The sequence below is a fragment of the Gossypium hirsutum genome, chromosome A04, assembly GCF_007990345.1.
Source record: "Gossypium hirsutum isolate 1008001.06 chromosome A04, Gossypium_hirsutum_v2.1, whole genome shotgun sequence".
Taxonomy (NCBI): domain Eukaryota; kingdom Viridiplantae; phylum Streptophyta; class Magnoliopsida; order Malvales; family Malvaceae; genus Gossypium; species Gossypium hirsutum.
Window position 1 is genome coordinate 12,019,133 of NC_053427.1, and position 23,868 is coordinate 12,043,000.

The 23,868-nt window shown below is 37.7% G+C and overlaps 1 non-coding gene across 1 annotated transcript; it reads left to right on the forward strand.

The window, feature by feature from the left end:
• Positions 1–6,984: 6,984 nt before the first annotated feature.
• On the forward strand, positions 6,985–7,090 carry LOC121228324 (small nucleolar RNA R71). The gene has a single exon (XR_005925900.1). It is a non-coding gene; the product is annotated as a small nucleolar RNA R71 (small nucleolar RNA).
• Positions 7,091–23,868: the final 16,778 nt, after the last annotated feature.

The following is a 23,868-nucleotide window of genomic DNA, read 5'->3' on the forward strand; positions in this document are numbered from 1 at the left end:
GAGCATCTTATTCACCAATTCTAATGAGAAATTATCCATAAAATGCATTAAACATGGGGTAAAAACATGTATAATTTATGGTTTATCAAATACCCCCACACTTAAGCATTTGCTTGTCCTCAAGCAAAATTCTCAACTCATAATCAAAATAAATTCTTCTCAACTTATAATTTTTATTGATAATATCTCATATTAATCTATAAGTAATCATACATTGAGAATTCAACTCAAAGAACATAAAAGTTTCAAACATTCCAAGTTGAGTATTTAATCATGCAAACATAGGTGTCTCCCCTTTTTTGAGTAATTACCTTTGATCCAGAATATCACAGAGTTTCACATCCTCACTAAAGATTCACTCAAATCACTCAAGGTGTTTAAGGACAATAAATGAAGCACTCAATAGTCAATAATGAAAAATCATTACCATAGGCTTGCATGAAAATCAAATCTCCACCACTATAATTTAAAATGATACATCAATCAAAAGGTCTTTAGAGGGTTGTACTGAGGCTTGGTTAGGGGGTGTGGTCACAAGCTGAAAGAAAGGGTTAGAATCGAGATTGAATTGAAAAATTACCTAACTAGAAAAAGAGTTAATAATTACTTGCGTACAACAGAGCTTCTTCTCAAAATATGAAATTACAGATATGTATACATAGTTTTTTTTAAGAACAAGTTAAATAATATAGACTAACTATTAAGAACAAAACATAGCTAAGCAATCCATTCAACTCAAATCTCGACAAAAATAGGGATTAATTTAGGGGATTTCAACAATAATAGGTTAAAGGCTAATATTAAAGGTAATACAAGAAATGGCTTGTTAGGCTCAAGGGGGTTTACTAGGGGTTAATCGTGAAGGTAGGCTTTTCATGGCATGAGTGGGTTAATCCTAAATGCTTTAATCATTTTGACATATCAAATCAAATGGTGTGGTCTCGACATGCATAATCAAGCAAGTTCTAGAATAATAGTTCAATACTGACGCACTCAAAGCAATAATAAAAGTGAGTATGAAAGAATTAATAGATGCTCAAAAGGCTCAAAAATCTCACAAAAATTATGGCTTTTTGATGTTAAAAACTTGTGAATTCCAATTCAAAGTAATACCTAAACTTTGGGGAAACAGCCTAAGATTTTGAATTCTTAAAAATCAACTCATCATGCTTGATTCTCTAATGTCTTAAAGTTTAAACAATCAATGCATAAATTTCTATGTTTTAATTCAAGATATATCAATCAAAGTCATAAATCAATTAAAATTTATCCTAAATATGATATGAGAGCTTTTTAAGGGAACAAGGCAGTCATTTAGGGATTTTTCTGATAAGGAAATGAATGCTCCCTCACACTTAAGATGTACATTGTCCTCAATGTACAAAGATAGGTATTATAGATTATAAAAATAAGATAGGGAGAGAAGTGAAACTTTCTATATTAAGAATGGATGATATTCTTGGATTGATGAGATCAAGTATTGGAGATAACTCTGGATGGCAAGCTTGAATCTGAAGGTAAGTCGTTTTTAAAAGGAAAACAAATGAATCTTAAAATTTAATGAAAGAAAAAGAAAATAAGATAATTTTTCTAATTTTTCAAGTGGCACGGTCGGTGCACACGCCCGTGTTGTTCGTGTCCCGTCCGTGTTCGTCGCGAGTTATGATGTCGTCACACGACCTTATCGCACGCTCGTATGTATAGGCTGTGTGGCTACATGATCGTGTCACACGGCCGTGTTTGGTGTGGTTCGCTTCCCCTACGGTCGTGTAGGTTTTCGCATGCCCATGTCATTCTGACAGTGTTGTCCACGGGTGCTTCCACACAGGCGTGTTGCACACCCGTGTTGTTTTGGCAGGCTCGACCACGGCCATGTCGCATAGTCATGGTGTTTTATCGAAGCACGTGTTGGGGGAATCCTTGCCCTATTTTCACACGGCTTGTAACACCCCTAGCTCGAGTCCGATCGCCAGTTTAGGCTATGAGGTATTACCGAGCTAAACATTTAAAATTCCATTCACAAAATAATTCAACAAAGACATAAATCGAGTCAAGTACAAACTGATCTTGAGTTATATATATATATACACCATTTCCATATTGCCAAATATATTTACAATTACAAAACATATATTAGTCAACAGCCTAACCTATACATGCCATATCGAGACCAAAATATAACAGTACCAACAAGATCGATAGTATGATGAACTGCTGACGATCCCCGAGTCGGTGGCCAAAATCAACAATCTATAAAACAGAGAAATAAGAAACAGAGTAATCTTTTGAGGCTTAGTAAGTTTTAAGCATTTCATTCAATTAAAGATTGTCATTTAAAATGAACATCAGGTATCACAAATCTCGTATTCTAATTGTAATTCACTTGGCCTACACTGATCGATTAGGTCATTGTCTTATTCTCAAATACCAAATCCACCCACATGCATAGATATATCGTTCTTAATACCAATAATTCACTTTGAGATCAATTCACATAGGACTACATAATACGTACCTTAACATGTAAAATATATATGTTACTTACTCAACAATGGTTACCACGAACATTCAACATCGTATTCTTACTTAACTTACTGGCATAGGTCCTGTCAAGTCTTAGAACTCGAAACACATTTCTAGCACAAGCCCGCGGGTCTTTAACCCAGATTCCATTCCAGCACGTAGCCTGTGGACTTCAAGTCTGGATATATTTCCAGCACATAGCCTGCGGACCTCATGTCCGGATATATTCCCAGCATATAGCCTGCGAACCTCATGTCCGGATATATTCCCAATATCATGCATACTTAATCATACTTCAACACATCTCATTCGACCTATCACTTTAGTAGTCATTTACTGCATTCGGATATAAGCTTAATATGCACATCATCATTCACATTTTGGCTCAAGAGTTATACTTAATATCACACATTCATTTCACCATTCAAGCTTAAACTCAAAGTGACCATTATACTATGAATCGTATACATGCACCATTTATTATACAACTATATTCAAGTACAACCCAAACTCGTAACTCACTTAATATACTCTTATAAAGCATCGTCAATTACATACTAAAGGAAACTACTCAAAACTTACCTCAGATATACTTGAACGATTGTGAAATGGCTACTCGGTTACTTTCTCTTTTCCCTTATCCGAAATTGCCTCCCTATGCTCTTGAGCTTTAATTCAACAAATTTTAAACTAGTCATTATTCGACTATTCAAGTATTACTTTCAGAGTATAATACATATATATTCGACTTTCACACATACAGATTATAGTAAGCTTATAAGAAATCAATAAGCAATTCATTAGCAAAATTTTATCAATGTTTACAATATAATCACAATTCCACTATAAGCTGACTTCTTGAGCAACAGTCACTAAATTATTTATAACTGGAGCTACAAAACTCCAAATCAATTGCTATAAATTTTCCCCGAAAATATACTCATTTATCTTTTATCCATAAAATTTTCATAATTTTTAATTTAGCCAATCAATACCATATTTTCCTAAAGTTTTCCCTTGTTTCACTGTTTGACTAATCTGACCACTCTTCACTACGAAATAAATTTCTCATTATACAGACTTCAAAATATGTTCTTGTTTATTTCATTTGAAACTAGACTCATCAAGCTTTAATTACATAATTTATTTAGCTTCTAACTCAACTTCCACAATTTATGGTGATTTTCCAAAATCACTTTACTGCTGCTGTCCCAAACAGATTATTACCAATTCACTCTTTCACACATTCTTTGCATACATATTATTTAAACATGTATATCACCAATCAATTTCATCATATATATCTATAATTTCACTTAAGCATAATATCAATACAACACATTGTGCTCAAATCATTATTCAAGTTCAAATTCGGCTAACACACATATAAACACTAGCAACTAAATATTAACATTTGCATTTCACCATAATAGCCAATTGCCATTAAGAAATTAAGCCGCAATTATTCAATTTTACCAAGCTTCAACTTAATTTAACTTATAATAGTTCATAACACATTTAAAGCACATACATTACTAAATTTTATCCAAGTCCACAATCGGCCATAGTACACCCAACATATTAGCCGATTTCCTACTTAGCATCTAATGCACATATATGCTTAATTTGTTTAGCTCAACCTCACCTATCTAACATTATTCATCAAAAGAACATGAAACAACAACCATTTCTTTCATTTCAATCAAGAACAAATGCTCGCAACACAACCAAAAACCAAAATATATTTCATGGGTTAAGGTAGATTCAAGAAAAGAACTCATAAACATCAAAATAGAAGCAAACTACCATGAATTTACCTTGGATTTTTCTTCCCCAAGTGACCAAACATTCATGAGCTTCCCTTCCCCAATTTGTTTTCTTACATTCGGCTATGAAGAACAAAAATGGACAAGCTTTGTTCTTTTCACCATTTTGTTATTTTACTATTTTTTTAATATAATGCCATTACCTATTAAAATGCTTAAATAAAATATAAATTATCTATCAACCATCACTATGGCCGGCCACTAAACTAAAATTGGTCCATTTGACATGCAAGTCCCCCATGTCACAATTCATGCATTATTTGGCACTTTAAAATTTACTTATGACATTTTCAAGTTTTATCACATGGGTCCTATCTTATAAATTTCACATAGAAATGACAAAATTAAAGCATGAAACTTTCACACATGCATGTACACACACAATAAGCATAGAATATAACGGTTAATTATTTTTATGACTCGATTTTGTGGTCCCAAAACCACTTCCCGAATATGGTCAAAATAGGGCTGTCACACGGCCATAAGCACGCCCGTGTGCTTGGCCGTGTCTCTGTGGAAACACATGTATTCAAGATTTCAATTAGTAAGTTAGGAGTTAAAAACCAAAATTTAAAGAAATTAATATTGTTAGTGCTTGGGTTGCCTCCCGAGAAGCCCTTATTTATAGTTTAAGCTCGACTTACCTCTCCAGTGAATGGCCATGGTGGTTTGAAAAGTTTATACTACTAATTCCTGCTATCAATCTCATCAAAATGAGGTTTTAATCGGGTGTTGTTTACCTTAAAAGTGCCGAACTTGGGATGACTCACCTCTACCATACCGAATGGAAAAATACTGAGTACCGTAAGAGGAATTTCCTCATTCCGTATGGTAGTGATAATGTGGGGATTTGCGGCATCTAATAAGACCTTATCACCAACCTAAAGTTGATTTTGAGAGGTATTGGGCTCATTTTGGCATAGTTTCGATTTATCGTGTGTTCTCAGTTTATGTGTTCACCATTCATCTAGCTCCTCTACTTGCAGCCTTCGTTCTTCATGAATAGAACCTTTACTATTGTTCGAGAGTGGCTCATGTACTTCCTTCACTCTTATCTCCTGTAAAGTGGGTTGTATCATGTGGTCAGTTTTAATAGAATGGCTTAGGTGATCACCTTCAATTTTTGATGTGTTGTCAGAATTGCGAGCTTAAAGGGTGAGTGTTTCATCTCCTACGCGAAGCATGAGTTCACCTGTGCTAACATCAATAATTGTTTTAGCAGTTGCTAAAAAAGGCCTTCCTAGGTTTAAAGGAGTATTGCTATCCTCCTCTATGTCTAAAACAATGAAGTCAATGGGAAATATAAATTTATCGATTTTGACTAGCATATCTTCAATAATACCCCTAGGAAATCTTATAGTTTTATCTGCTAATTGAATACTCATCCTAGTCTGTTTGGGTTTCCTGAGACCTAGTTACTTGAATATTTTAAAAGGCATGATGTTGATACTAGTCCCTAAATCAGCTAATGCATTATTAACATCTAAACTACCAATTAAGTAAGGAATCGTAAAACTCCCTGGATCTTTTAGTTTGTTCGGTAGCTTATTTTTCAGAACAGCTGAGCACACTGCATTTAGCTCCACATGCGACACCTCGTCCAACCTCCGCTTATTTTCTAAAAGCTCTTTTAAGAATTTCATTGCGTTTGGCATCTGGGATAGAGCTTCAATAAACGGTAAGTTAATATGTAGTTTTTTTAAGAGTTTAAGGAATTTACCAAATTGTTCATCTGAGCGGTCTTTCCTTGTTATGTTGGGGTATGGTACTCGAGGTTTATATTCAACATTTACTGATTTTTTTGTATTTTGATCTACCTCACCTTGACCTTTGCTTACCACAGTTTATTGTCGTGGTTCTGGTTCAGGCTCCACAAATCCTTATTCATCTTAAACATTAATCGCGTTAAGCTATTCCCTTGGGTTGGGTTCAGTATTACTTGGCAAACTACCTTGTGGTCATTTGGAGATTAGTTTGGAAAGCTGGCCTATCTGAGTTTCGAGCCCTTGGATCAATGCTTATTGATTTTTAAGTGCTGCCTCAGTGTTCTGAAAATGGGTTTTTGACACTGATATAAACTTTGAGAGCATCTCTTCAAGGTTTTGCTTATTTTCCTGTTGGTAGGGTGGTTGTTGAAAACCTGGAGGACGTTGTGGTCTTTGATTTCCTTGGCCTCCCCACGAAAATTGGGATGGTTCCTCCAACCTGCATTGTAAGTGTTACTAAATAGATTGTTTTGAGGTCGAGGATTATTACCCATGTAGTTTAGTTGCTCGTTATCCATGTTATGGCCATAAGGTTGATATTCCGAATGGCTTGTTCCACCGCTACTTGCTTCACACTGCATTACTGGGTGAACCTATGAAGAACTAAGAAAACCATCAATCTTTTTATTTAAGAGTTCCACATGATTAGAGAGCATGGTGACTAAATCGACATTATAAATGCCGGTTGTTTTCGTTGGCTTTGTCCTCATGACTTGCCACTGATAGTTATTCAATGATATCTCCTCAATAAACTCATAGGCATCTTCAGGTGTTTTATTATTGATGGTTCCGCTAGCAGCTGCGTCAACCATTTTCCTAGTCGAAAGATTCAGACCATCGTTGAATGTTTGAACTTGGAGCCAAAGCGTAACCCATGGTGAGGGCACCTTCTCAGTAAGTCCTTGTATCTCTCCCATGCATCGTAGAGGGTTTCTAAATCCATCTGCACAAAAGAAGAGATGTCATTATGTAATTTAGCTGTTTTAGCCGGCGGAAAATATTTTAGTAAGAATTTTTCAGTCATTTGTTCCCAAGTAGTAATTGACCCTCGTGGTAACAAGTTCAACTACTGTTTAGCTTTGTTCCTTAATGAAAAAGGGAATAACCGAAGACGAATGGCATCATCAGAAACGCCATTGATTTTAAATGTATCGCAAAATTCCAGAAAGTTTGCTAAGTGAGCGTTGGGATCTTCATCCTGCAAACCATCAAACTGAACAAATTGTTGTATCATCTAAATAGTGTTAGGTTTTAATTCAAAAGTATTTGCAGCTACAGTAGGTCTAACTATGCTAGATTCAGTTCCTGTTAAAGAAGGTTTAGCATAATCATACATATTGCGTGGAGCAGGATTTTGATTAACCGCAATTGCAGGAGGTAGCTGATTGCCTTGGTTTTCAGCCATCTCTTCGGTTGGGGGTTGAGTATTGTCTTCTTGCTCGTTCTCCGTGTATCTTAAGCTTTGCCTTATTTCTATTTGGTTTCTACGAACTATGCGATCGATTTCTTTGTCAAAAAGTAGTGGCCCTAACGGGTTTCTTCTAGTCATAAACTATAAAAACCTGCCAAGAGACGGAAAAAAATAAGTAAGTAATAATATAAAATTAAATTGCAAGAAAAAAATGGCTACAGTAAAAAAAATTGAGCGTTCCTAATATTTCAGTTCCCCGGTAATGGCGCCAAAAACTTGATCGCGAGATTTCGTGATAGGTTTTAAATATTTATAATTACTTGTTCTTGAACTAACTATTATTGTGATGTAGGCAAGTGTACCTATCGAACAGTAGTATAGTTTTAGCAAGACCGAATTGTTGAACCCAAAGGAACTAAAAGTACGTAATGACTGTCTTTTTATTATCTAGCCTAAGAATAAAGAGGTTTTGTTTTAATTGACTAATTATCTAAACTAAGAACGCACAGAGAAAAGAAGTAGGGAATTGTTTTTAGGGAAAATCGATTGACTTAAGACAATACCTAAGGAAAAATCCACCTAGACCTTACTTGTTATTCTGGCTCCGAATCAAACGATTTATTCATTCAACTTGTTCCGTAGAGATCCCTAAGTTATGTTATTATCCCTATTCAAGACTAATAACGTATAATCCCTAGATTGAATAACCAAGACTTTTCTCTAATTAACACTCTAAGGTTGCATTAACTCGATTTATGGATCCCCTTATTAGGTTTCACACTAATTCGACAAAATCTTGTCACCCTATGTCTAGGCGCGTAATCAACTCCGGTTATTTATGAAAAATGTACTCTTAGATAGAGTCTATTCCTCCTCTGAATAAGAGCTTGTCTTGAATCAGTATCCTGGGATATTAAAACAAGAATTAAGAACACATAATTAAGAACAAGTTAAATATTTATCATATGATTCAGAAAATAATAACAAGATTCATCTTGGGTTTCATTCCCCTTAGGTATTTAGGGGTTTTAGTTCATAACTAAATAAGAAAACATCTCAGAATAATAAGGAATACAAAACATAAAGAAAACCCAAAACTCCTAAGGGGAAATTGAGGAGAGATCTTCAGTCTTGATGATGAATCCGGCACCTAAGATGGATCAATCGGTTTCCTTGGAGTAATTCCTTACCCCTTATTCTTCGCCTTCTTTTTCCTCCTCCTCTATAGTGTATTTATAGGCTTTGGAATGCCTAAAAACCCTCAAATTTGGCCTTTTCCGAATTGGACTCAACTTGGGCTTGGCAGGGACACATCCGTGGCACACGCCCGTGTTCGATTACTTCAGGCCGTGTTCGAGCCTGCCAAATTGACACGACCGTGTGGTCTGCCCGTGTGAGGAGGTCCAGGCCGTGTTGATTTCGTACTTTGGCCCATTTTCACCGTTTTTGGCCCGTTTCTTATTCCTTTTGCTCTCCTATGCTCTCCTAAGTATAAAACATGAAATTAAAGCATTAAGAGCATCGAATTCACCAATTCTAATAAGAAATCATCCATAAAATGCATTAAACATGGGGTAAAAACATGTATAATTTATGGCTTATCAAAGTTGCTTAAAAATCAAGCAAGATTCAACTCAAAATCCACTAAGCATGGTCAGCCAATCATTGGAAAAGCTTAAGAGACTAAACCTCTCTATTTTTAGTAAACTACCCTCCTCCCTTCACCTATAAATAAGACCTTATCCATCATCCCTTATCTTTCATCATTCTCTTTATTCTCTCAATCTTCTTTTGCAATTTTCGTTCCCCACGCCTAGCATCATCTCTTCATAGGTATTTTAGCAATTAAGCCTCTTAAAAAGCCATTGGTCGGGCACCTTAGAGAGCCATTAGCAAAGGAGCAAAACGAAGGAGTGAATGAGCCTCGCCGATCAGAGTCTTGGGTGACAGCCACTTTGATTTGGGTTTAATCTTTCTTTTCTTGAATTTAATCTAAAAAATTTTGCTATGTGTTTTTTGTTCTTGTTTACAACAATGTTAGCTTATTTTTATTTAAGCTAGGATGATTGATTTGATTAAATAATATTTATTTGATTCATGCTTATAATGTTTGTGCCTCAATCGATCATGTTTTCAAATAAAATCAAGTCTGTATTTTGTTCATACGTGATTGAAATGCTCCTGAATTAGCTAAACGATCCTAACCAGACGATGACTAGTGGACACATAATTGAAATGTGCATGCTCAATTTAGATCCTAACCCGATTAAATTGCAGTTTGCATAACAACTCTAAGCTCTATTATCTGCATAGTTTTTAGATTTGTATGATTAAACTATTTCAAACCTAACACGTCCCTCTTACCTCACACGAATGCTAAGAGACCCTTAGTAAGTAAGGATCAGTAAAATGCATATTTACTAAGTAAAGGATTCCGAAAAGACCTAATGTGGTTTCCAAACTCATGAAAGATCGAGTTGTCATGGAATGTGTTCTGAATGTTATTAAACATTTTGATAATAAATTGAGTTTCCATGGAATGTGTTACGAATGTTATTAAGCATGTTGATAATAAATTGAGTTTAATTAAAGTAATTGTCTTAGTTTATTTATGTTATAATTGTTGCAAATTGTGTTTAATTTTGCTAAAATCTATGTCATTCATATAGTTTGCATCTTAGAATAATTTGCATTAGGGATCATTCTATTTAGTTTAATATATTTAATTTGAATCAACACTTCTCGACCATATTGTTTTTTTATTTACCAAGTTTTTAAGTATAATTTTACAATCAAGTGATTTAACACAAATACAATCCCCATGGAGACGATAACTTGATACTTACTTATTACTTGATAACGACTGTGTACACTTGCACAAACTTACGTGTTACAAGTTAGCCCTTATTGTAACATCCCAAACCTTGCCTAGACGTTATGGCCGAATCTGACGATGCCACATGGAATGGAAGTCGAAAATGAGTTTGTCGAGTTAAAATCATTCCAATTAATTAGCCTTTATCTTAGTTCCAGGTAAAATGCATGTTCTTCATTATATCTAAAATCATATCTTTTTAGTGGAAGATTTTAAAAACGTTTGTTTGAAGAAAACAATTGGTGTTGAAAGAAACCATTGTTTTAAACAAAATCGAGTTTTTACCGTCTAGCTGTCCTAAACCTGTAAAGTAGTAAAAATTCCAAAGTTTAAATCGAAATAGTCCAAAGTATTACATTAACCCCAAATAAGTAATAAATTATGAAAATTTACGAGACATCTAAAATTTACGTGTGGCCACCACTGAGTCCTCCACTGCGCTGATCCGTCAAGTCTGGGGATTACCTATACAGATTTAACAGAAAGGGTGAGTTTTCGCAAACTCAATGTGGGTAATCCCCACAGAAAACATGCATATAAAAACACATCATAATGCAATCATTTACAGTACGAGTCTAAGCCCATTACAGAATCAATTTGGGCCTTATCCCATTCAGATACAATCTCAGAATTATATTAGGGCCTTGACCCATATCAGTTACAGAATCTAGATACAGTAAATCAGAATCCTACCCACCAACCTCTGCACACCATCTCTGTCCAGCCTTACACATCATGTGGCGATTAAATCAACCCACCCATCCCTACACACCATGCTGTACCGAAATGTGGCACATAATCAGAATATTGCAGCTGAGCTGCCAGATAACAGGCTTAAGAGCCTTTCAGATACTTCCTCCAAATATCATCAACCCACCCCAATGCAATGCAACATACCATAAATGACAAGCAAATATGCTAATAACAGAACATACATTCAGTTCAGTACAGATCTCATGCTGAGTCAGACACCATACAATCAGATCACATAATTAGGGGTCTAAGTAAAGCTTACCGACCCATACAGTAGGTTCACAGTCAACTTGGGCGACCCATGCGGCCTTACCAAATATTTCAGAAAATGGGCTCACACGCCTATGTGGCCTGCTCATGTGGGCCCACACGCCCGTGTGGCCCACAAAGCCCAATTCAGTCTAGCCCATGTGTCGCACATGGCCTACCTGGCCATTACACGACCATGTCTGGTGCACACGGCCTGGCCTCGTCGATTACATTCCCGCGTTATGACAAATGGCCTACCACACGGCCTACCACACAGCTGTGTGGCGTCGATAGAATGGTTTTAGGCTTTCACTGAAACCTCGTTTTTCATATTTCTAGGTACTTACCTGGTGTCGATTCGTTGTGAAAAGTAACCCAAGCCTTCAATAACTTATATTTGACCAATATAACACTTAACTAATTATTTGATTCGTCATTTAAGAAAAACCCCAAACAAAAACCCGATAAACTAATCCAACAACGATTCGAAAAACTCACCTCGACAAAAACGATGACCAGTCGTCACCACCCACTGAAATTTCAGTTTACGACCTTAGAATAGCACCTAAACGATAGTAAAATGAACCCTCATGTTAATTGCTTAATCAAAAAATGACAGAACTAAGGACAAATACCACTTACCGATCAAGCATGATTAAGTGCTGCACCAAAAAGGATGTTTTTTCCTTGGTAATGTAAACGAAAAAAAAGAGGGAGGGAGAAGTGAAAATTTCGGTAGAGAGGGAGAAAGAAGAACATCATTTTTGCAAAACGAAATCAAATGAGAGATTTCGATAACCCCCTATCTCAACTCCCCTTAATTCACTCAACTTAAATCCCCACTACCCAGAACTTTATAACGACTGAAACTCTTTCACTCAAAGCCGAACAAAAATATTGCCAACGCAGAGATTTGAACTTCTGACCCTCAGCAACCTAACACTCCCCTTAACCACCAGACTAGCAAGCCCATTCTGATATAAGCTTACCAACAATTAAATAAAAGCCTATTGCTCAAGGTCAAGGCTTTATTCAGAAAAATACCAAAAATTTCCAAAGGCATAGCTTGAACTTGGGACCTCCCACACACACCCAGAACACTCAACCATTGAAGTAGATAGATATTTGTGTCACAAATTCAAGAAAACAAAAATTAGAATTTTAGGGCGTTACAACTCTACCCCCTAAAAGAAAATTTCGGCCTCGAAATTTACCTAATCAGAATAGATGAGGGTACTGTTGACGCATCACATCCTCAGGCTCCCACGTAGCCTCCTCGGTGCTACGATTCCACCACAGCACCTTCACTAAAGGAATGGATATCCTTCTCAAAACCTTGACATCGCGATCCTGAATCTGAACTGACTCTTCCTTGAAGGTCAAATCTGCCCAAACCACAATTTCCTCAATAGGAATAATATACATGGGATCAGAGCGGTAGTGCCTTAACATTGAGACGTGGAACACATCATGAATGCAGTCTAGCTCTAGAGGTAACTCCAACTGGTAAGTGATCGATCCCACTCGCTTCAGAATCCGATAAGGCCCAATAAACTTAGGGCTCCACTTGTCCTTGCAACCGAACCTCAGAACCTTCTTCCATGGTGAGACATTCAGAAACACAATATCTTCCAAAGAATACTTAACTTCATATCTCTTAAAATTAGCATAAAACTTTTGTCTGTCAGAAGCTACCTTCAATCGATCCTTGATCAATCGAACCTTATCTTCGATCTCGGAAACCAACTTAAGACCCAGAACACGTCGCTCACCCAACTCAGTGAAACATAAAGGAATGCGACTGTAACACTCAAACCCGGCCTAGACGTTACGGCCAAATCTAGCGATGTCGCATGGTAGTGTTTTTCGAAAACAAGAGTTGTCGTTAAAAATAATTTTTCTATGTAACCTCTTCAAAAAATTTAATGTTAATTTCAGGAAGTGCCGTTCATTTCCAAAACGTTATTCATTATCACAAAGTTATACTCTTTCAAAATGTTATTAATTTTCAAAATGTTACTTATAGCGGAAGCTTTTTAAAACAGTTACATATCTAAGTGAATTTTGTTCAAACGTTTGATTCTTTTTAAAAACTCGATTATCCCTACTACTAGCAGCCATAATCATAAATAGTATAAAACCCAAATTTAATCCAAAATCTGAAGAGGCCATATTACATAAAAATTACCCAAAGTAAAATTTAAAGCCATAGATAAGTACGAGACAAAGTCAAATGGGTCGTGAGGCCACTGTCGAGTTCTCTTCTGCACCAATCCACCTATGTCTGAGGATTACTTGTACGGATAAAACAGAAGGGTGAGTTTACGAAAACTCAGTTTGATCCCTAGCATACAAACAGACAAACACAATCTAGGCTTAAGCCCTTTTCAGTATAGAATTAGTCATATAGTAGGACCTTGGCCATTACAGTATAAATAATCAGTACAATCACAAATATGCAATATCACATCCTACCCAGCCAGCCTCTACACTCTATCTCCGTCCAACCCTACACTCTATGTGGGGATATAATCAACCTACCCAACCATACACTCCAAAAAGTACCGAATGCGGCACTAACAATGGTTTGCAGCTGAGCTGCCAGTATTAGGCTCGAAGTCATCAGTAAGTCGTAGCTGTGTTGCCAGTATATTAGGTTTAAAGCCTTTCAGTACACTTCCTCCACATATATCATCCCATCCCCATGCAACGCAACATACAGTCATGGCTTGCTATCACATAGTGCCATGCATATAATCAGTACGGTATTATAATCATGCTCAGTAAATAGTTATGCATACATCATTCAGTCAATCATGGATCAAATCATTGCTTACTGACCCCATAGAAGGTTCACAGTCATCTCGAGCGACCCGTACAACCTTAGCAAACAAATCAGTAAATTGGGCTCACATGCTCCAGTGATCTGCCTATGTTGGCCCACATGCTCGTGTGGCCCACACGACCTAAGGTGGCCTTGGTCGTGTGGATCACACGGCCTTGCCCAGAATCCCACACGCCAGTGTAGTGTACCCATATGGGCCCACATGCCCGTGTCACCCACAAGGCTCAAATTGGTCGAGCCCGTATGTCACACATGGCCCACCTGGCCATCACATGGCCGTGTCATGTACGCATAGCCTGGTCTCATAGACCACACGCTCGTGTTCTGTCACACGGCCTACCACACGGAGGACCACACGCCCGTGTGGCATCGACAGTGAGCTTTTTTAACTTTTTACCGAGCCCCATTATCTACGTTTCTGGTACACACCTGGTACCAATTGATGCAAATACAGTCTCCAAGCACTCTGAAACCTAAGAATGACCAAAAAGCATGGATTAATAGCCTAAAGAATCCCATTAAAATAAACCCCAATCGAGATACTTATCAATTTATCAACAATCACTTACCCTCATTGGAGCAACCGAAGTCCTACCCTCTTAAACTGTTGAGGAACGATCATCAACCCCTTGGTGAAAACCTACAAACCAACCGAAACCCCTTCTTAAACAATATATAAAAGAACATTCTAAACCAATCAAATTCCAAAACTTATTGAATACGCAAAACAATCGTTGACCCAGACAGAAGCAGAAAAGAACCAAAATAGGAAAGAAATTGAAGAAAAAAGATGTGGACAATATGAAAATTTGGCAAGGAGAAAGGAGAATCAAAAGTCAGAATTTTGAAAGAAAGGAGAGAAGGTGCTGAATTTTGCCAAAAAGAAATCAATTAGAAAAATATTGTGATAACTCCCATTAACTCAAATCCTTTAATTTTGTCTACGAACTCCCCACTACCAAGAATTCTAGTGCCACTCAAACTCCTCTCCATAACCATTTAAAAATAAAGCCGAAGTAGGGAATCGAACACAGAATCTCTAACACACCCCATCACACATCTTAACCACCAGACCAGCAGACCCATTCTGATATTAACTTACTAACATTTAAAGTTAAGCCTACTGGACAAGAGTAAGGCTTTATTCATTTTAAAAACAAAAATTTTGCTTAAGTCAATGCTTGAACTTGGGACCTCTCACACACACCCAGAACACTTAACCACTGAAGTAGATACACACTTGTGTCACATTTTTAACAGAATCACAAAAAAATATAAATTTCGGGGCGTTACAACTCTAACCCCCTAAAAGAAAATTTCGGCCTCAAAATTTTACCTTATCAGAATAGCTGAGGATACTGCTGACACATTCAATCCTCAGGCTCCCACGTAGCCTCCTCAATGTTATGATTACGCTAGAGAACCTTAACCAATGGAATCGACTTCCTCCTCAAAACCTTTACATCCCTATCCAATATTTATATCGGCTCCTCCTCGAAGGTTAGGTCCTAACCTCAATATCCTCAACTAGAATAATATGCGATGGAGCAGTAGCGCCTCAACATAGAGATGTGAAACACATCATGGATCCAATCCAACTTTGGGGGTAGCTTCAACTAGTAGGAAACTAGTCCCACTTGTTTCAATATGGCCCAATAAACCTAGGGCTCAACTTGCCATTCTGACCAAGTCTCACTACCTTCTTTCATGGTGAGAACTTAAAAAACACAGAGTCTCCTACAAAATATTCGATCTCACGTTGCTTTAAGTCTGCATACGAATTTTTCCTGTCAGAAGCTGCCTTTAGATGGTCCCTAATCAGTCGAACCTTATCTTCAGTCTTGGAAACCAACTCAGGACCCAACACTCGTTGCTCACCCAGTTTAGTCCAGCACAAAGGAGTACAGTACTTACGACCATACAGAGCCTCATAAGGTGCCATCTGTATACTCGACTGGAAGCTGTTATTATAAGCAAACTCTACAAGTGGCAAGTACTCCTCCCAACTGCCACGAAAATCAATTACACAGCTTCGCAACATATCCTCCAGTATCTGAATCACCCTCTCTGATTGACCGTCTGTCTAAGGATGGAGCACAGTACTGAAGTCCAATTTAGTACCCAGAGCTTTATGCAGCTTTTTTCAAAATCGAAACGTGAAGCGAGGATCCCTATCAGATATTATCGAAACCGGTACCCTATGCAATCTCACTATCTCAGACACATACAATTTAGCCAGCTTCTGTAGCGAGTAGTCAGTACGAACCAGTATGAAATGGGAAGACTTTGTCAATCGATCCACGATGACCCATACAGAATCTTTCTTAGTGGGCGTTAGGGGCAGCCCACTAACAAAGTCCATAGTCACTCGCTCCCACTTCCAAAGTGGAATCTGAACTGGCTGAAGCAACCCCGAAGGTAGCTGATGCTCAGCCTTAACTTGCTGGCAAGTCAAACATTTACCCACAAAATTGGTAACTTCCTGTTTAAATCCTGGCCACCACTATAACTCACGAAGCTCACGGTACATCTTATTCTTTCCAGAATGCATAGCATAAGGGCTACTATACGCCTTTCGTAGTATACACTACCTCAACTCGGTATCCTTCGGTATACAGGCTCTCCCTCAGAAGCAGAGTACCCCTTCGCTATTCAATTCAAAATCTGAAGTGTTACCACTCTCAATCTGTCGGAATCGAATACCCAGTGACTCATCCTCTAACTATTTACCCTTAATCTGCTCAATCCACATCTGTTTAACCTGGAGTTCGGCCAACAGACTACCATCATCAAATAAACTGAGGCGAGAAAACATCACCCTAAGATCAGTCATAGCCCTACGGCTCAGTGCATTGGCCACCATATTAGCCTTACCAAGGTGGTATTCAATCGTACAGTCGTAGTCCTTAAGTAGCTCAATCCATCTACACTGCCTAAGATTTAACTCCTTCTGAATAAGGAGATACTTCAGGCTCTTATGATCAGTATAGATAATACACTTCTCACCGTACGAGTAATGCTCCAGATCTTTAGTGTGAACACCACCGTGGCCAACTCTAGGTTATGCGTCGGATAATTCACCTCATGAGTCTTAAGCTGACGAGACGCATATGCTACCACCTTACCCTCTTGCATTAGCACACATCGTAAACTGACCTGTGATGCATCACTGTAGACAGTGAACTCTTTTTCAGATTCTGGCTGTATTAAAACAAGGGCCTCAGTCAGTACAGTCTTCAGCTTCTCAAAGCTCTCTTGCTGCACATCAATCCAGTTAAACGGCACACCCTTACATAGCAGCTTAGTCAAAGGTGTTGCAATCAGTGAAAAACCCTCCACAAATCGCTAATAATACCCTACCAATCCCAGAAAACTACGAATCTTAGATACAGTTTTTGGCTACTTCCAACCTAAGACAGCCTCAATCTTTCAAGGATCAACTCTAATCCCGTCAGTAGAAACCACATATCCTAGAAACGTTACTTCATATAACTAGAACTCACATTTACTGAACTTGGCGTACAGTTGTTTCTCTCGTAAAATCTATAGAACCGCTTTGAGATATTCATCGTACTCATCCTTAGCCTTTGAATGCACCAGTATATCATCAATAAATACCACCAGGAATCGATCTAGATAGGGCTGGAACACTCGGTTCATCAAATCCATAAAAGCTACTGATGCATTCATTAGTCCAAATGGCATTACTAGGAACTCGTAATGTCCATATCGGTTCCTAAATGTTGTCTTATGCACATCAACCTCCTTAACTCTTAACTGGTGATACCCTGATCAGAGATCAATTTTAGAGAAAACTAAAGCACCTCGGAACTGGTCAAAAGATCGTCTATCCCCAGTAGGGGGTACTTATTCTTGATGGTCAGCTTATTCAGTTATTGATAGTCGATACACATACGCATGGATCTATCATTCTTTTTCACAAATAGAACTGGTGCTCCCCATGGAGACACACTAGGACAAACGAATCCACGATCCAATAATTCTTGAATTTGAGCCTTAAGCTCCATAAGCTCTTTCAGTGCCATTCTATAGGGAGTGATGGACACCGGAGCTGTACCAGGAAGAAGGTCGATCTCAAACTCTACTTATCTGTTAAGAGGTAACCCCGGTAACTCTTTAGGAAACACGTCTGGAAAGTCTTTAACCATTATGATATCCTTAACTGAAAAATCCCTAGAATCTGAAATACTGGTGTAGACCAAATACTCTTTACATCCCTTACGAACCACCCTTTCAGCACTTAATGTAGAAATCACACTTGACAAGTAGTTCTGACATTCCACGATTACAACTACCTCGTTGTCTTCCTCAGTTCTCAGTACAACCTATTTAGTGGCATAATCCAAGCTCACTCAGTGTTTAACTAACCAATCCATTCCCAGTATTGAATCGAACTCTCCAAAAGAAAGTTCCAAAAGAACAGCCAGAAAGATAGTCCCTTAGACCTCTAGAGGGACATCCCTAAATAGTTTGTCAACCCTTAGCGACTGCCCCAACAGACTTAACCTCACTCGTAGTGCTCTCAACCAAGATACCCAAATTCTTGGATATAGTACAGGCTATATACAAATGAGTAGATCCTATATCTATCAATACAGTATATGGCACACCATAACTAAGAAAGTACCCATGATGACATCCGGAGCATCTACCTCCTCACGACGATGAGCAGTATAAACAAGAGCCGGCTGCCTCGCCTCAGCATGACCAGTACCTCTGTCCGATACTTTCTGACCACGGCCCAACCCATTACCACCTCTGACCTGACCACGGCCTTTCGATGGCTACTGAACTACTCTCGGTAGTGGTGCAGTACCAGTACCCGAAGCTTGCATCTGACCGGACCTTCGCGAACACTCCCTAATACAGTGCTCTAATGAACCGCACCTCAAACAAGCCCCAGCTCTTTTCCAACACTCACCCAGATGGTGTCTACCACAATTAGTACACGGCGGTTGTCCAGTAGTGGTAATAGGAGCCCCAACTCTGCTCGGTCCATCAACTCTGGACTTTTTCTTAGGCCTCTGTATGGAACTCAAGGGCTCCGACACCTTTTTGTTCCTACCTCTCTCTCTGTCGTGGTTTTGGTGCTCAGCGCGCTTAACCTCCTCAACAATCTTAGCCTTCTCAACCAAGGCAGAAAAATATCGCTCCCTCCACGAAGCTATCAAAACCTTCTAATTATCTTTGAGGCGGTCTTCGAAGCGAACACATCACTCATACTCAGTGGCCACTATACCTCACACATAGTGGCTCAATCGCAGAAATTCAACCTCATACTTAGCCACAGATCGGTCTCCCTGAGTCAAATTTAGAAACTCCCTCCTACGAGCATCCACGTAACTGGCTCTCACATATTTCCTCTGGAAGGATATCTTAAAGAAGTCTCAGGTAAACCGTTCGGGCTAAGTGCCCTCTTTTGCAGTAAGCCACCACTGGTATGCCTCATCACATAGAGAGATACAACACCCTTCAATTTCTGCTCAAGGGTGCAGTCCAAGTCGTCCATAAACCTTTCTATGGCCTCGATCTAGTAATCAGCCATGTTAGGGGCAACTCCAGTAATACCCTTGATAGTCTCTACTCCATTAGACCAGAGTCATTCCGTAACCGACCCTCAGCCTCCAGCTCCAATATTAGGCCTAAGAACCCTCTCCAGAATCCGTAACATGGCCTGGGACAGTGCGTCGTCCCAACCTAACGATCATGAGACCCAAATCCTGTCTCAGTCACCGGTGAAATAAGCATCTCACTAGTATCCAGATTAGGTAGGTTGCATCACAATGAGGACCTAGCTCGAGGCCCTCTACAGCTTTTACCACGGCCTCTAATACCCCGTCCGCGAGTACCTCTCGTGCTCATTGTCTAAGCTAGTTTATCTGGTTTAACAATTTTATGTATCAGTTTACAGTTCCAGTAGTTATTAATAAAGTTTTATGCAAAACAGTATCAGTGGTTCAGTATTCGTATTCGTAAAGCGCAGTGTTTATAAGTTTTACTACAGTCTTAGTATACATTACTAACATGTTTGTAGTATAGTTTACTACCTACAATAGTCTCAGTATTTACTACCTATAACAGTTTCAATTTGTAATATATAACAGTTCTAGAGGACTTATAAGATTGGCACCGGAGACTCGGTGTAGCACACGTTTATCGAAATATTCAAGTGTTTAAAAATCAGTTAAAAATAATTTTTTCTTTTTAAAACCCAAATACACAGCCGAGTTTTGCAATCTGGCTCTGATACTAGTAAATGTAACACCCTAAACTCGGCCTAGATGGCCGAATCTGGCAATGTTGCATGGTAGTGTTTTTCGAAAACGAGAGTTGTCGTTAAAAACCTTTTTTCTATATAACATCTTTACAACATTTAATGTTAATTCCAGGCAGTGTCGTTCATTTCCAAAACGTTATTCATTATCACAAAGTTATACTCTTTCAAAACGTTATTAATTTTCAAAACGTTACTTATAGCGGAAGCTTTTTAAAACAGTTACATATCTGAGTGAATTTTGTTAAAACGTTTTATTCTTTTTGAAAACTCGATTATCCCTACTACTAGGAGCTATAATCATAAACAGTATAAAACCCAAATTTAATCCAAAATTTGTAAAGGCCATATTACATAAAAATTACCCAAAGTAAAATTTAAAGCCATAGATAAGTACGAGACAAAGTCAAATGAGTCATGTGGCCACCATCGAGTCTTCCGCTGCACCAATCCACCTATGTCTGAGGATTACCTGTACGGATAAAATAGAATGGTGAGTTTACAAAAACTCAGTGTGATCCCCAGCATACAAACAGACAAACACAGTCTAGGCTTAAGCCCTTTTTAGTACAAAATCAGTCATACAGTAGGGCCTTGGCCCATTACAGTATAATAATCAGTACAGTCACAGATATGCAATATCAGATCCTACCCAGCCAGCCTCTACACTGCATCTCCGTCCAACCCTACACTCCATGTGGGGATATAATCAACCTACCCAACCCTACACTCCAAAAAGTATCGAATGCGGCACTAGCAGTGGTTTGCAGCTGAGCTGGCAGTATTAAGCTCGAAGCCATCAGTAAGTCGCAGCTGTGCTACCAGTATATTAGGCTTAAAGACTTTTAGTACACTTTCTCCACATATATCATCCCATCCCCATGCAATGCAACATACAGTCATGGCATGCTATCACATAGTGTCATACATATAATCAATACGGTATTATAATCATGCTCTGTAAATAGCTATGCATACATCATTCTGTCAATTCGAGATCAAACCATTGCTTACCAACCCCATAAAAAGTTCATAGTTGTCTCAGGCAACCCGTGCAACCTGAACAAACAAATCAGTAAATTGGGTTCAAACGCCCTAGTGATCTACCCGTACGGGCCCATACGCCAGTGTGGCCCACACGACCCAACTCGGCCTTGGCCTTGTGATCCTGGCCCAGAATCCCACACGCTTGCGTGGTGTACGGCCCACATGGCCCAAATTGGTCGAGCCTATGTGTTACACACAACCCACCTGGCCATCACATGGCCATGTCATGCACGTACGGCCTGGCCTTGTCGACCACACGCCCGTGTTCTATCACACGGCCTATGTAATACCTTCTACCCGTATCTATTTTCGGAATAGGGTACGAGGCATTACCAGAGTTTACTGAACATTTTCAGATAATTCGGAATCACTTATTATTCATATTTTGAAAATAATCATAATGTCCCTCTATTGGGCCCTTAAAGCCCAAAACATACTTTTAATCATTCAATTTACATTCAAGTCACATAAATGTATAATTTAAACATTCAATAACTCAATTTAATGTTGCACGAACTTATTTCGTTGCCTATTCGTATTTATAGTTTTACTAATTCGAAAACTTTTTTTTTCACGTTCAAGTCTCATGTTTGAGCCACCCGGATCTTTATAAAATAAATTTGATCATCATTTTCATTCATTTCATATTCTAATGCATTTAAGTAATGCTCTAGACAAAATTACCATTTTGCCCCTAAACTTTTATTTAATGACGATTTCATCCTTAGGGTCAGGAAAAATAAAGTTCTTGCAATTTAATCCTTATTTCCAGCTATTATTCTCAAACATATTGATAACAGTCCATGAATTCTATAAAATATTAGAATTTTCCATAATTTCAGCACTTTTCAATTTCATCCCTAAAACATGTTTTTCCCCGATCTTGAACTAAATTAATAATTTCATTCAATTTTGTAATTTAAATAATAAAATAATCCATTTCATGCAATTTAGTCATTTCTGACATTTTTACAAAATTTCCCATAAAGTTTTACTTTTCTTCAATTTAGTCCCTGAACCTAAAACAAGCAAATTACCCATGCTAGATGAATATTCATACATATTTTCCTCCTCCTCCTCTCCATTCCACATCCTTAATGTATATAACACACTTGTAAGTAACATTATCTATAATTTTTATTATTTACTTTTATGAATATTCAAGTTGTCCATCTGTATCATAGTCACTAAATTATTTATATCTGGAGCTCTAGAACTCCAAATTAAGATCAGCTAATTTTCCCTGAAACTAGACTCATATATCTTCTTACCATAAAATTTTCATAATTTTTGGTTTAATAAATAAGTACAGTTTATTCTTTAAAATTCCCCTCATTCTGCTGTCTGATAGTTGTGACCCTTCTTCACTAAAAATTAAATATCTCCTCATACAGAATCAAAAACTAATGAATCCAACAAGTGGACCTAGTTGTAAAAGTCACAAAAACACAAAAATTTCAAGAAATAATCAAGAATTTAACTTACTTGAAGTAAAAATATGAAAAACCAGCTTAAGGGAACTCTTCCATGGCATTTTTTGCTGATGAGAATGCAGAAAAATAAAGAGAAATCTAGATAATTCCACTTTAGTTCTAGCTTTATTAAGTAAATTTTGTAATTTTCCAATTTTTCACTTAATTCTCCTTATTTTCTTGCTGATTTCATGCCCTTGCCGTTCAGCCCAAATAGACCTTGGGTCTATTTGCCTTTTAAACCCTCTTTCTTTTATCATTTAAGCTATTTAATCATTTCCTACAATTTTGCATTTGATACAATTTAGTCCTTTTTGTTCAATTAACTATCAGAACTTTAAAATTTCTTGACGAAACTTTAATACTGACTTATTAACACTCCATAAATATTTATAAAAAAATTTATGGCTCGATTTAAAATTCTCGAGGTCTCGATACCTCATTTTCAATTCTAATTATTTTAATATTTATTTTTAGTACACTATTCACTATTTCAAATTTTTTCCTAACTTCACATTTAACTTATACTCACTAAATTAATAATATTTCCTACTCATTTATTGGGTTTAGTGATCTCGAATCACTGTTTTGACTCCACTGAAAATTAGGCTGTTACAACTCCCCCCCTTTAGGGATTTTCGTCCCCGAAAATCTTATCAGAAGAAGTTGCTTTCAACACTCATGAAACACTTTTACTAACTTCTCAGAATCACAATTCGGTTTAATCTTGAATATTTTATTATTTATTTATATTTTTTTTCCAGTTACCTTTGAACTCTAGAATAAATGTTGGAACTTATTGTCAA